The 15,174-nt window shown below is 43.3% G+C and overlaps 1 protein-coding gene across 1 annotated transcript in view; it reads left to right on the forward strand.

Moving 5' to 3' along the window:
- Positions 1 to 4,680: 4,680 nt before the first annotated feature.
- Il33 (interleukin 33) overlaps positions 4,681 to 15,174 on the forward strand; it is a 31,392-nt gene continuing 20,898 nt past the window's right edge. The window contains exon 1 of the mRNA XM_051146325.1: positions 4,681 to 4,737. The gene's annotated coding sequence lies outside the window, so the exon portion shown is untranslated. The remainder of the gene's footprint in view (positions 4,738 to 15,174) is intronic.

Raw genomic sequence — 15,174 nt, forward strand, 5'->3', positions numbered from 1 at the left:
GGACAGCTTTAGGCATGCTCAGGCTTTGGTTTTGATGACTCATTGGCTTTTGTACCCTCTCTGCTCTGGTATAGTGAATCAGACTAAGCACATAGAAGAGAAGGGATCTGCCTAAGAGCGGGGTCTCACTGCATGACCTCAGATGAATTTCCAAAGAGGAAAATCTAGGAATACACTCTCTACAAAGAAAAACTTCACACACAGATTGAAAGTATTCAGATAAAAAAAAAAAAAATACCTCTCTGGCAATCACTAAGACTCAGAAGGCTGGATGTCACACCCATGGAGAGACATGATATCACACCCTCGGAGAGATGTGCCTGATGACCAGTATCTTTAGGAAGTCCTTAGGCTGTGGCTGAGTGGCTTCTGTGTGCTTCTCTACGGCCTGAGCCCTTTGACTCTGCTCTGGGTCCATAGAGTTGCTCTTGTGGAAAGTCTCGGGCAAGATGACAGGGCTTAGTAAGCTTTCACTGTGTGACGAGGTGGTCACAGGAAGTGCTTATTCCTGTCTCTTGAACAAGGGGTCAGGGGAAATGACACATCTGTGGTTATCTGGCTCAGCCATGGGTGTGAGACACTGGGGATCTGTAAACACATCCATCTTTCTGAGGGACTCCAGCTGAAGTCACTCAGGGAACAGATTCAATGAAAGATCCTTTCTTTGCTGGCCTCCCTCTTACCTGGTCTCTGTTCTGGGCTGTAAATCCATTCCTGGAACAATGCTTCCTCGGTTCAGCCTCTACTACCAGCTCATGATTCAGAAAAGAAATGAAACTACAGCAAAACTTTCATCAAATGAGTGTGATAGGGACTCCTGGCCTTTAGCCATGTAAGATAATAAGCTTGTGTTCTTTTCAGGCACTGGGTTTGTGGTAAGTCAGTATGACAGCAATAGAAAAGCGTTGGTTTCCAGTTTTAGGTGGATGAAACTGTGAGTCTTGGGAAACAAACCCTTGAGGTTATTGGATCAAAAAGAAAACATGACTCTTTCAAATAATCAAGAGCCCCACAAGGAGGCCATCAAGGCCGGTGTATCTGGACCCAGGGGGCCTACACAAACTGTTATACCAACCAAGGGTAATGCATACAGAGAACCTAGGTCCTCTGTTCAGATCTAGCCAATAGACAGTGCATTCTCCATGGTTGTGGGGAGAGTGGGGGACTGCCTCTGACATGAACTCTGGTGCCCCTGATTTGATCACTTCCCCTTGGTGGGGAGGCCCGGATGGGCACACAGAGAAAGGGGATACAGGCTATCCTCATGAGACCTGATAGGCTGTGGATATATGGTGAGTAAGGGGGTCCCCTTCTGTCAGAGGTCTAGGGGAGGGGAACAGAGTGAAAGAGGGAGAGAGGGAGGCTGGGAATGCAAAGATACAAGTGAGAGGATAACACTCAGGATGTAATCAGAATAAATCATAATAAATTTTTAAAATAGCACAGCACTGATAATAGTATTTATTGAATTATTGAAAATGAGTAAATTGGAGCTGTAGAGATGGCTCAGCAGTTAAGAATTATTTGCTGCTTTTAAAGAGGACCCAGGTTCAGTTCCCAGCACCCAGAAGGTGGTCCTCACTCATCTATGCCTCTTCTGACCTCCACAGGCTCCTGCATATGCATGCATCACAGGCGCACACATGTACATAAAGCGTACATCACAGGCGCGCACATGTACATAAAGCGTACTTTTAATTAAGAAAAAAGTGAAAAAATGTGCGTGCTCTATAAAACATTAGTTACACTGTGGTTGGACTCACTCGTGATCCAACAATGGAGCCTGTACAGGAAATAAAGTGAATGTGATTATAAAGCAAAGAAGTTGGAAATGCCTCTGCAGAAGGGCGTGGGATGGGCAAACAACCAAACTGGACAAGAGAGTCAAGGTCCTGCTGTGAGGGTAAAGTTGCCCAAAGCCTCTTTGCACTAAAGGAGCAGGAGGAAGGACACACTGGCTGCTCAGAAGCTGTGCCTATGGCCAGAGTACAGATCCTCTTCTTCAAGACATCCTCAGCCCAGCAAAACTCCAAGGACGCACACTTTTGGTGTCATTTCACCTATATCCTCTCTCTTGGCCTGTCATGTACACGTGCAGCAACACTCTGGGAAATGAAATGCTGAAGGCTACCTCTCACAGAACTTTCCTTAGATGTGGGACACAGTAGGACATCCTGATAGCTTGCCAGTTGTTGCGTCTCTTCTGCAGAACTCTAGTGTGTGGAAGCCTCCCTAGATGAGAGGGCTGGAAGCAATAGTGCTAGTCGCTTTGACTGCAGGGACTCTACACACACAGGTTGTCATACATGAAAGTTTTGGTTCATATTTTATCTTGGGGTCTACCATGGTGGCACACGTCTTTAATCCCAACAGGGAGGCAAAGGCAGGTGGATCTCTGTGAGTTCCAGGGCAGACACTATCTCAGAAAAAAATTATCTTAGAAAATGTTTGTGAGCTGGGCATGATGGGACATGCTTGTAATCCCAGCACTCAAGGGAGCAGAAACAAATGGATCTCTGTGAGTTCGAGGCCAGCCTGGTCTACAAAGCGAGTCCAGGACAGCCAAGGCTACACAGAGAAACCCTGTCTTAAAAAAGGAAGAAAAAGAAGGAGGGGAAAGAAGAAGGAGGAATAGGAGGAGAGGAGGAGGAGGAGAAGAAGAAGAAAGAAGAAGAAGAAATAGTAGTGGTGGTGGTAATGGTAGTAGTAGCTGGTGGTTCTGGGAAAGGTCTGAGAACTGCTAAGCTTCTTATCACAGCAAAAGGTGAACCAGCAAAGAGGTAGGAAATGATATCAAGCGTTAGCTTGAAGACCTCCCAAGGCGGCTGATGGTCTGGGTGTTTTTCCCACCCACTAACCCATGATTCAGTAGGTTAAAGCCTGCCTGCTGACTGTTTAGTGAGGGCACCCCTCCCAGAAGCCGTCTCCATTCTTTATGTGACTCTCACTGCTCCTTAGTGAACAAACCTGACAAGATTTCACTAACTGTTTTCCTAAGAATTATAGCAAGGGCACTAAAATTTTATTTTTAGAATTGAGTCATAGGACATGGAACTTACTCTTCCTACAACTTGGAGAGGGTAGCTCCATCTGTCTCTCCACTTCTCTCAACCCAATCGCATCTCCTCCCAGAACTGAAGGGATTGTCACCTGGCGTTCCTGTTCCTTTCTTAAGACACACCGCCCTCCACCATGCAGGGCCGGTTCCTCCTGAGTTCATCCGGTCTGGCAAGCTGCCGTCTGAGGCTCTGACTGGCTGTCACTAGGGATCTGCTCCTGGTGCTGCTCTGTGGCTGACAGAAAGAAGCAATGTCCATCTGAAAGGACAAGGATGTCGGCTCTCCTTCAACTCCAGATCACTCTCTTTGCAATGAAGTTTCTGTGCAAGAAGGAAAACACTGCTTATCTCTAGAAACATCCTTTTTTTCTTCAAGCTGGCTTGTTTGATCTATGTGGGAACCACAGATTTTTATTGTATTAAAACAAAAAAATTTATTTATTACATATACAGTGTTTTGCCTACACGTATGCCTGCACACCAGAAGAGGGCACCAGATCTCTTCACAGATGGTTATGAGCCACCATGTGGTTGCTGGGAACTGAACTCAGGACCTCTGGAAGAGCAGACAGTGCTCTTAACTGCTGAGCCATCTCTCCAGCTCGATTTTTATTGTCTTGATGGTGACTTTACATCATATGAAATAATCACTTTGCTTTAGTTATCCTAAAGGATTTTTTTTTCTTCTTTCCTGGTGTGGAGTCTTCAAACCACTGGTGTTTTCTTCCTTTGCTGCTGCTGCTGCTGCTGTTATTATTATTATTATTATTATTATTATTATTATTATTATTATTATTATTATTATTATTATTAATAGTAGTAGTAGTAGTTGCAGTACTAGCCTACTTGCTCTGAGGTCAGAGTAGGGAGCTAGGTGAGCTATGTCAGGGTACACAGAGCTCCCAGAGGCTTTATTTGTAGAGAAGCTGCACACGCAATAGGAAATGACTTTATTATATAAGAACTTGGAAGAAAAAAACGTAACATCTTAATGAAGGTTGCAAAATAAGCCAGTGGCAAAAGTGGAATAGAAAAGCCAGAAGATTGTCAGTAAGAACAGCTGGAAGTGAAACTTTGGAGTTCAACTTACAAGTTTGGAGTTCACGAGCCAAAATTTGAAGGATGAGGGCAGGGAAAGAACAGGAACATGGAGATGGGGGGAGAGCTGGATCTGAGGTAATTCTGGCATGCATCTGAAGAAGGGGGGGCGAGAAACACAACACCCATCACTGATAGTTAACATGTGTAATCAAGGCAAAGGAGAAGAGCAGGTGCGGGGGCCTTGTAGTTCCGGCCCTGGAAATTGAGGCAGGAAGATCACAAATTAGAGGCCAGCCTGGGCTACATAGCAAGACCTCCTCCCTCACCAACGCCCCCCCCCCAAAGAATACACACACACACACACACAGAAAATCAACACAGAAAGAAAAGGCAGAAGGGAAGGAAGAGATCAGCGAATCTTATCTAGTGACAGATGACAGTAATGTAGACAAGATTGTTTCAAAAAGAAGTGAGTAAATTGGCCCTGAGCCTGCCTCCCATGGCGCCCTTCTAAGACCGTTTGGTTCTTTGCCAGATTCTGGGTAATAAAAAGAGCCTGAGTGAGAGGCTCAGAGGAGAAACTGCACAGAGGAGAAACTGCAGCTGTTGAAGGAAGAAATCAGGACAAGATCCCCAAGGTAAGACTGAGACCAAACCCTGGGAAATGTTTCGTCAGATTTCACATGGAAAAGTCTTAGGGAGTATGGCCGGCCACCTCCCTCCTTATTTCTGAGGAATAAATGACCAGGCTGACTTATTATCATTGATAATAGACATAAAGTAGATGGAAAATGTTGCTACTAACTCATAATGGCACTTGCTTCCTTTTGGGGTGATTTTTTAAAATTATTAATAAATTCCGATTAGACAGTGCTAGCCTTTAAGTACCCCACAACCATGAAACTTTACAAAGCAAGATGATAATTGGACTTCTACTTTATACTTAGTAAGTGTGTGCAAATGGCTCTCGGTCACAGGAAGATGACAGGAAAGATGTGAATAGAGCATTGTGTGTGTGTGTGGGGGGGGGAATACGGAGCTGACTATTTAAATCCTCTATTCTCACTTTGTCTGTGACACTCGTCACTGAAGAGACTTTCTTCTCAGGGCTGCGTCCCCTTTATGCTCCTGGCCTTTTTGCCTCCTTACAATCATCTCTCCTTCACCTCTCTGTATATCAGTGCTTCTCAACCTTCCTGATGCTGTGACCCATTAATACCGGATCCTCATGTTTTGGTGACCCCTAGCTATAAAATTATTTTGTTGCTACTTCATAACTGTAATTTTGCTAGTTATGAATTGTAATATAAATATCTAATATGCAGGGTATCTGATATGCGTCCCCCAAAGGGGTCTCGACCCACTGAGTGACAGCCACTGCTCTAAAGGCATGTATGGGGTTCAGATTGTTTTAATAAAGAGCACAGCATGACCTGCCCCTATACTGTGGTCACACAGGAGCCAGAGACTGCATGTGGCTGCACTGGCTTTCCACCTGTGTCTGCTTCTTCAAATCACCCTTGCCTGTCATTGTGGTCCAGCACTGGCCCTAACATCCTGGACAACCACTTTTTCATGTTTGTTTTTCAAATACTTGATGTTCCCAGTTAGGGGCCCTGAACCTTGTCACACAGTGAGAGAGTTTCCTTAAACAGTTAAACATGCCATGCAGCTTGCACTATTGTTCTGGCTCAAATTTCACATTTTCTCCATTCTTCTCTGAGAGGGAGGTTCTGGGATCTCCCACGTAATCGTGAGTAGAAACTTCTGGTTTCCTCGGCAATCGGATTGCTATTTCTTTGGATCAGTATTAACTTATAGGATATACTTCACGTTTACAGAGAAAAATTTTCCACAGTGAACTTTAACTTTTGTGTACTGGTTGAGATGAGGTTGGAAGTAGGTTTTCTTAGAAGGGGAACCAGTGAGGACTGCTCCTCCCAGGGTCTGCCAGGGGTTACAGGAAAAGAGCTCTGGGAAAGGGAGTATCAATTGTCAAGCTATGCTCCATCCAGAAATGAAATCATTGAAAGAAAATGCTACAAAGAGGCAATGCTTCAAGGAGATAATGGTGTCACCGGGAATATTTGTACTGGGGAAGTCTGATAATACAGTTTTTGCTTCGCTTTTACAACATGAGTGTGACCTTGCCAAAATCAATGCACCTTTTATGCAATAGTTGGCACTTTTGCAAACATTATTGAGTCCAAGGTTGGGGAACAGAATTTCCCTGTTATGCATCAGGCTGCAGGAGGGACAGTTAGATTCTATAAGATCAAGTATGAACTCCCCAAACAGTAGAAAGGAACCATAATTCTGTAGAACAATGGAACAATACAAAGGACAGCTGGTTCAAAGACTTGAGGATTACGGTGGAGCCCTTTGTCTCAACCATCCCTTACCAATTCTCTCTGGAGCCGACGTCTGGCTGCGGAAGGAACTTTCTGTTTGTTCTGTGGTGCTGTGACTCAAATGTAAGGCTTTGGACATACTAGATATCAAACACCCACAACTGAATTATCTGTCCAGCTTACAACAGGTACTTCTAAGGGAACAGCTCTTACAGGGCAGGCAGATCTCAGGGTGAGAGGAGACCAAAGAGTGTGGGAAGTTTGGGGCACTTTCTCCTTGCTGCAGACTCCTGGCACACACTGCTTTTGCCACTGATTGGTTATACCCCTGAGGGGTGTTGTTTTGGTTTGGTTTGGTTTTGTTTAGGGGAAACATAATGTAGTGCAATGGGGGGAAAAGCTGCCACAGTTTCTCTTGGCAGCTTCAAGGCCACTATCCAGCTATCATTTATTAGCTGCGTGAATCTGGACCATACTCAACATGCGCAAGCCTGGCTTTGCCCCCTTCTGCTGTGAAATGTGAAACAAAACCAATATCAATGACCACTAAGACCATACTCAAGAGCAGTCCTGTGACTGTCCCACAGGCTGGAAGTGGCCAACACAGAGTACGGTCAGGGTCATCTCTGACCATCTACTGAACATGAGACGCTCACCTTGCATTAGCCTGCTCTTGCAAAACCTTTGTGACACAAATGTTTGTGACACCAAGAAAGTGAGATTTGGAAAGATGGTACCTACCCCAGATGGCAAAGTTGGTAAATTTCAGTCCGGAGATTAAAATCCAAGGCTGTTTCACTGAGAAAACAACAACAAAAAAGACAAAGAAGTAAGCAAAACTTGAAACCAACTCCATTAGTGTCTTGAAGCCTCTCTGGGAAGGAAGACTTTTAATTCAAAATTCCCATAATTTTCACATGTAAAATACTACTGTGAACAATAAAGTCTCCCACCTATCCAGGCAGGGCTGAGTTCACTGCCACCTGAGGGGAAGGTGCCCAGCTGCCCCTACCTCATCTGTTTCCTTTCCTATTCCTGTTGCTATGACAAGCACACCACACAAACTTGGCTAGGAGCTTTACAGTTTATATCTAATTCAATTTCCCTTTGAACATCTCTTAAATCAAAAGATTTTTTAAAAATTCCTTAGCAGTTTGAGGGCATCTGAGAATGCACTAAAAAAATGCCATCGGAGGAATGTTTAGCTCATTAATTCCCGTGGAGTCCTAATAGAGACTCGGCATTTCACGGAGGAGTTTTACAGAGCTGCATAGCTGTGTATGGCTATCCAGCTCAGTCTCTTTTAGCTTGCTGTCTTGTTAATGACCAATATTTTAAAAATGATATTTATGTAACTTATAGTTTCTTTTGTTCGTGTGTGTGTGTGTGTGTGTGTCTGTGTGTGTCTGTGTAGGCCACAGGATAACTCTGTAGAGTCTTTTTTCTCCTTCCACCTTCTTGTGGGTTCTTGGGATTGAACTCAGGTCCTTGGACTTGATAGAAAGTGCTTTTAACCACCTGAGTTCTCTTGACAGCTCCCCTCCCCCACCCCTTCCCTTTTTTAAGAAAGTTTGGGGGTTTTAAGACAAGGAAGGTCTCATGCTATATCCCAGGCTAGCTTTGGAATCCTCAGGCTGGCCTTGAACTCATGACAATCCTTCAGCCTCTGCCTCTCAAGTATTACAGGCATGAGTCACCACTCATGACTTTTTTTTTTCCCCCAATAAAGGATGGTAAGCTTTTCACCACTTGCTCTCTCTTGAAGTTTATCACAACCAAACAGGAAGTTCCTCAAATCTGCATGTGTTAGTTCAAGATCTCTACTCCCTGTAGTTGTGTGTTCTGTTTTCATCTATGCATACACTGTATATGACCTGCCCATGTTCACACCAGTCCGTCCCTGTAGTTGTATGTTCTGTTATCTTCTGTGCATATATTCTATATGACCTGCCCGTGTTCACAACAGTCACGTTCAAAACTACTTTGTAGCCAAGCATGGCGGTGCACACTTGTCATCGAAGCCCTGGGAAGACAGAGGCAGGCAGATCTCTGTGAGCTCTTCCCCACGGCTACAAAACAAGCTTCAGGCCAGCCAGGGCTCCATGAGAGCCTGCTTGTCTCAAAACAAATGCAAAACCACACTTCATCCAATCTCTGTATATCTTCTTCATATTGGCAAATTGAAGGGCCAATATGTAGCGCTAAGATTTCAGGAAGACTAATTCTTTCAAATATTTTTTTGAAAGTTTCGGTCACAGAAACTGGTACCAACACTGATTCTGACTTACTGGCAATGCTCAGCTTCCTGGCTTGACTTCCTTAACAAAAATTCCATGTTATCTGAATGGATATGTAGATCATTTTTATTAAAGAAGGCATATTTTTCTTCACTGACCTAAGAGTGTGTTTTGTAAATATACTCATAACTCATACATTGTGTAGTAGACATTTAATATAATAAACTGTGTGCTCTTTTTGTTTTATTCTTCTCTCATATACTACATCTCAACAGTTTTCCCTCCATCCCTTACCCACAGGACCCCCCCAATCCTCCACTCACCCCCAGACCTACCTCCTCCCTCACAGAAGACCAGGCCTCCCAGGGACATCAACCAAACACTGCACTAAAGCCTATAATAAGACCAGGCACATACCATCACATCAAGGCTGGACAAGGCAATCCAGTAGGGGGAAAAGGGTCCCACAAGTAGGCAAAATAGTCAGGGACAGCCCATGCTCCTACTGTTAGGATTCCCACAACAGCACCAAGCTACTGGTCCATAACATATACCCAGAAGACATAGGTCGGACCCCTACAGGCTCCCTGATCTGTGCAAGGTAAACTGGGCCCTCTTAACTGCAAAGAAGAGAAACAATTTAACTGTTTTAAGACTGCCACACCATCAGGCTTGTGATCTGGACATGTGACTGTTATCTCCTTCATTGTATCAAGTGGAAGGCATCTCCTCATCTCCTCAGTGTCAGACCCATGAGACAGGCTCAGACACAGGAAGCTTAAATTGGAGCCATTATTATCCTGATACAACAGGAGGATGTCTTCTTGCTGTGACTCTGAGAGGCGGCGTACCTAACAGTCTTCTCCCTTCAGGAGCTATCATGTCAAACCCGGCTACTAGGTCAGAATGACTAAGCCTGCTGTGGGTCTCATTGAAAGTGATGGAGGCAGGGATCCAGCCGGCAGCCGCAGTGGCATGTGAAGTTCGTCACATCACACAGTGCTGGTGCATCTTCAGACCTCTGAGTAGTATTCCTGTTAATGTGTGATGCGTAAACGTTAGGTTGTGGAACGATACATATTCCAAGGTGTGGACTGATGCTTGGTTCAGCTAGCTCCATGACTGGGATCTCTCATTATCTGTGTGTGGAAAGCCCCTGTACCCTTAACTTGTCTCATCATCAGCTAATGTTACTCAGTGCCCAATGCTGTTCGCTAGTCTTACCTCTGAGAAGATCAGTGTTCGACGGTCTTTTTAACTTAATGTTTTTACTTCAGCCCAACTTCTAGTAACCAAGACTGAGCCCACTAAGAATCCTATGCCAAAAAAAAAAAAAGAAAGAAAGAAAGAAAGAAAGAAAGAAAGAAAGAAAAAAGAAAAAGAAAAGAAGAGAAAACAGAAAGCTGGGGGTGTGGAGAGAGGTGGAGGCAGCTGAAGATGCCCAAGAAATGGGACAAGTAGAAGCAAGAAGCAGCCTTACACAAGTCTATGCAGCCTGGCAGCTGAACGGCAGCATTGGGAGGGACTCTTGCTTTGGCCGTTGACTTTGCCAGCTGGCTTGGGAAGGTATGGCAGTGAATGCATTATGAAACGTGGAACTTTACTGAGCTTTTAACAGCCTGCTCTACAATGCATTTCTGTGGCCCTCCAATTAGGACATCACAAACACAAGAGAAAGCCCCATAAAAGCTATATTGGGAGTGACTACAGCCTTCCTACAAGGGAAAGCTTTCCTGTATTATACAGACATATTTAAATTAACCTTGGGATAAAAGTGATATGAAATAATATTTTCATCGGAAAATATTTTATAGTTACTCTCTCTTCTGAATGTCACTGTGGAGCTACGGCTTTATTATTGTTTTAGCTAAGTCATTTTAGTTAATTTATTTCAAAAGTCAAATCACCACAAATGACAAGTTGTTCTTTTTAATTTTTTTTTTGTTCTGTTTAATTTTGGGTTTTTTTGGGGTTTTTTTGTTTGCTTTGTTTTGTTTTGTTTTATTTTGTTTGAGACAGGGTTTCTCTGTGTACCCCTGACTGTCCCAGAATTTGCTCTGAAAACCAGGCTGGCATCAAACTCACAGAGATCCACCTGTCTGTGCCTCTAGAGTGCTGGCATCGAAGGTGGTGTTGAATGATTATTAGTATTTAATATTAAATTTTTATTCTAATAAAATCAGTAATTACTCCTTAATGAGCTTTTTACACAAATAATCACATAGAGAGACTAGGATCTATTTAACTAGCCTATAGCACAATGCTGCGCAATAATTACTCCATCCTAAACCTCCGTGCTAGTACAGTTTCCTCCCATTCAGAATTCCTACATTACACTTGCTTTTAACTCTTATCCTAGGCCCAGTTCATTTCTCCTGATGTTTCCCAGTCTTCTCCTCCTGGCTCTAACCTGTCCTTTCTTCTCTTTCTCACTCTGCTCACTCAACAGGATGTCCCACCCTATTCTCTGTTATTGCTCAGCACTGGCTTTTATTGGCAATACAGAAAACAAATGGTGACATGTTTGCACAAACTTGAGACAGGAGATACTTAAAATAAACATCGCAATTGAAACTGGTTAGTGGGGTAGAGAAATCAGCATTTGAATGAACAAAGGTAAACTGTACATAGATGTGCTGCACTACCATGTGTGCCTGGTGTGGGTAGAGGCCTGAAGGGAGCTGCCTTGGATCCCTTGGGAACAGAGTCAAAGGTGGGTGTGGCAAACCATGTGGCTGCTGGGAATCAAACCCAGGTTCTCTGCAAGAATAACCAGTACTCTTGACCACTGAGCCACTTCCCTTAATAGTTTAAGGGAAGTGAGAGACCGTCCAGCTTGGGGTGCTTTGGATTTGGGGATTCTGCCTCAAAATAAAGTTCACTGTCTCCTTAAATAGCTTCCCCCCATAAAGGAGCAAGCGCGTTTGAATCTGAGGCATTTCTCAGAAACACAAAACACTAAAAAGAAGTTTGGTTTCTCCCAGATACCACAGATTTATATTTAGAGCCAGTAAAAGTATCCCTGACTTCATTCTTGGTGCACAGGATGCTCCAAGAAGCTTCTAGAATAGGCCTTATGCACCTGTAGACTTCATTTAAAGGCAACCTTAGAAAACATGAAGGACTAAGAAGAGGAGTTTCTGAAAGGGTGAGACATGCATTTATAGAAATGAGAAAAGAAGATTCTAGACCTTAACATTTAAGATCCAAAAAAAGATTGCACTGATAGAGGAGAAATGTGGCAACTCTATTTAATTATGTATAGTATCTGACATGCATATCTATGCATTAAAGCCAGGCAGGTTAGTTCACACCTGTAAGCTCAGCACGTCTCCTGCCCTTAGTGTTGGTTTTACTTTGTTTGTTTCTTTTAAGTTGTGAGTTACGTCAGCTCCTGGAGAAGATAGGGGTCTGTTTAACAGCTCAGTGTATGAAGGAAGTGTTTAATTGCAGCTTTAAAGTTAGGAAACATCTTGTACATTGAAACTAGTATAAATGTAAATGTAAATTTGGAAGAAAAAAAGAACAGTAAAATGATTCTGTCACTCAGCATTAAAAAAAAAAAAAAAGAAAGAAAGAAAAGAAAAAAAGAAAAAGGATGCTACTGGGGCCAGTGAGATAACACTGCGGGTGAAAGTTCCTGCCACACAAGCCTGACAACCAGGTTCAATCCCTGCAAACCACGTAAAAAGTGAGAATTTCATTTTAGTGTTTTGTGTATCCGAGAAATGTCTCAGATTCAAACATGCTTGCTCCTTTATGGAGGAAGCAATTTAAGGAGACAGTGAACTTTACTTTGAGGCAGAGTCTCCAAATCCAAAGCACCCCAAGCTGGAAGATTTCTCATTTCCCTTAAGAAATTAACAGCAAGCAAGCTGATGGAATTCAGGGCTCTGTCAAAAAAGTTATTCTAGTTAGGATCAGGAGTTGTGCACGCTGCAGAAAACATCTGAAGCTTTGGAATCTAGGACCTGTTTCCAGGCTTCCACTAGTGAGCAACTTCTTGTCCTTAGCTAAGCAATCTATTTTTACTGTACTGCTGCCAGTTGTGGTTGTTCTCAAATGTGGCGGGCTATCTCATGGTAAACTAGGCAAGAACTAGAAAGAATTTGTCATGCATGCATACAATACTTTCCATGAATACGCAGAGTGATATATTCTGACATAACCATTCCTTGTTCTTATAAACTGTCTTCCTTTGCGGGTTTACAACATAAACATTCTGGACAGCAAGCCACATCAGTTCTGACGGGAACTGAAGTAAAGCAAGTTGGATTTCTCCTACCTCAGTTTAGTGAGATGACTGACTCAGAAGCCGTGCTATATTTCTCAGCAAAGCCTTTGTAAACACCGAGGTTTCTCCTGCCTGTCCTCCGCTGCCTTCTACACCACGTTGTGCCAAGCGTTCTGTGACTCAGCCATGAGCATATGACTACACCTGTCTTTTCTGCCTCTTCCAATGGGACGGAAACTAATCAGGACTCACTCCATTCCCTTCCAGCTGAAGGAGGGTCTTCCTGGAGAAAGGGGCACTGGCAATGCAGTCAGCCATTAAACCCATGCACAAAACAAGAGTTGCACCAAAAAACACACAGCTACAGTCCAAGAACAGCCACACAAATTACTCAGACACTGGTCTCATCAGATAAGGGTGGTTTGTTGAATGCACACCCCAAGACTGATCGAGATCAGGGACGCAGCCCAGATTTGGCAGCTGAACTGTAAAAAAGCTGGTCTGCTTCTAAGGCAGGCTTTTTTTTTTTTTAAATAATAAAAACTCATGTTTGACCACGTCCCTTGGATGGGGAGGCCTGGTGGCACTCAGAGGAAGGATAGCAGGCTACCAAGAAGATATTTGATACCCTATGAGCATATACAGGGGGAGGAGGTTCCCCTTAGTCACAGTCATAGGAGAGAGGAGTAAGGGGAAAATGGGAGGGAGGGAGGGACGGAGGGATAGAAGGATACAAGGAATAGGATAACAATTGAGATGTAATATGAATAAGTTAATAAAATATATTTTTTAAAAAAGAAAAACCACAACCAAGTAACAACCAGGTAACCAGGTGTAGGAAGCTAGGGAAGGCAGCATTACATCTTTTTTTTTTTTCCTAGCTAGACAAAGCATTTCTAACTGACCTTTGATTTGATTGGTCCTGTAGATGAGGACTTTACAGAATATCAACAACAAGTATACAAAGTTTGAATAATGAAACCATAGAGCCATAACATGGTAAGAGGTTATTCTGGCCTTACAAAGTGTCAGCATGTTATAATCATTGGGACGCAGAGCCTGAGAACTCGAACTTAATTTCACCTTATGATCAAGATGGAGATTAAAGACAAAATGGCTGCAGTTATGCTAAAGGCTAAAACAGGTCTCAACAAAACAAACAAACAAACAAAAGCCTCCATGACAGACTAAGTGATTTTTCTCACATTTTGTTTTTTTCTTCACTGTTGAAATACCAAGAGGATGGGAACACGACAATCATAGCTACTGCCCTGTGAGTTGAAAGGCCTGAGTCCTGGCCCTGAGTCTAGCTGACTCCAGCTCACCGTGTCACATGCCTCACCGGTAAAATAAGGCATCGGGGGCCATCCCATAGTCTCAAGAGTGTTTCATAGATGACAGAAGTACTTCTGTGACTATGTGATGTTCACTTTAAGGTTCTGGGGCTAACGTAAGACATAATCTGTCCCCCAGAAGACTACTCTAAAATGTTCATCCAAATCTTTTCTCTCTATCTTCGGAGACCGGCATTATAATCTCCTTTTAATGTTCGTCCATTGCACAAGATGTGGAGTCCTTCCTTCATCCTCACTTCTCTCCTGCTCAAGATCCTTTGTTGTCTTTGGATCTCAGAGTTGATATATTTAAAAAGTTCTGATATCCAGGTGTGGTGGCACACTCCTGTAATCACAGCACTCCTGCAGGCAGAGGCATCTGGATTGCTGTGAGTTCAAGGAAAGGCTGGTCTACAAAGTGAGTCCAGGACAGCCAGGACTACAAGAAAAGAAACCCTGTCTCCAAAAAAAAAAATATTATTTTAAAGTTCTGAAAAGTTCTTAGCCCCTCTATCTATATTCAATATTGCTCCTTTAGATACACACTAGACACCCCCACTATCCTTGCACATTTCCCGCCTTCTCTTTAACATTTCCCATCTGTTTGTGTCTCTTGTTTCTATCTGAATGAACGCTTTCACACGCTTCCTAGGTCATGGGCTTGCTTCACCCGCATCAAGTGTGTTGCTTGGTTGATCCTTTCAGTGTTAGCCTTTATGCTACGTTTTCATTTCAAGATTGCAAATTCATGGTTTCTGTGTCTTTTAGAAAACTTGACGGACAGATGAAAAATCAGTTCTTTTACATGTCTTTTCGGATTGCTCCAGTGAGTAAAGTCTTTGTGGTTTGTCTCTGCTTCTCTTCTCTGTGTTCTTACCACGATTCTCAGAACTCTTATTTGCTTTGTAAAGTTGGGCAA

The sequence above is a fragment of the Acomys russatus genome, chromosome 5 (assembly GCF_903995435.1).
Source record: "Acomys russatus chromosome 5, mAcoRus1.1, whole genome shotgun sequence".
Taxonomy (NCBI): Eukaryota; Metazoa; Chordata; class Mammalia; order Rodentia; family Muridae; genus Acomys; species Acomys russatus.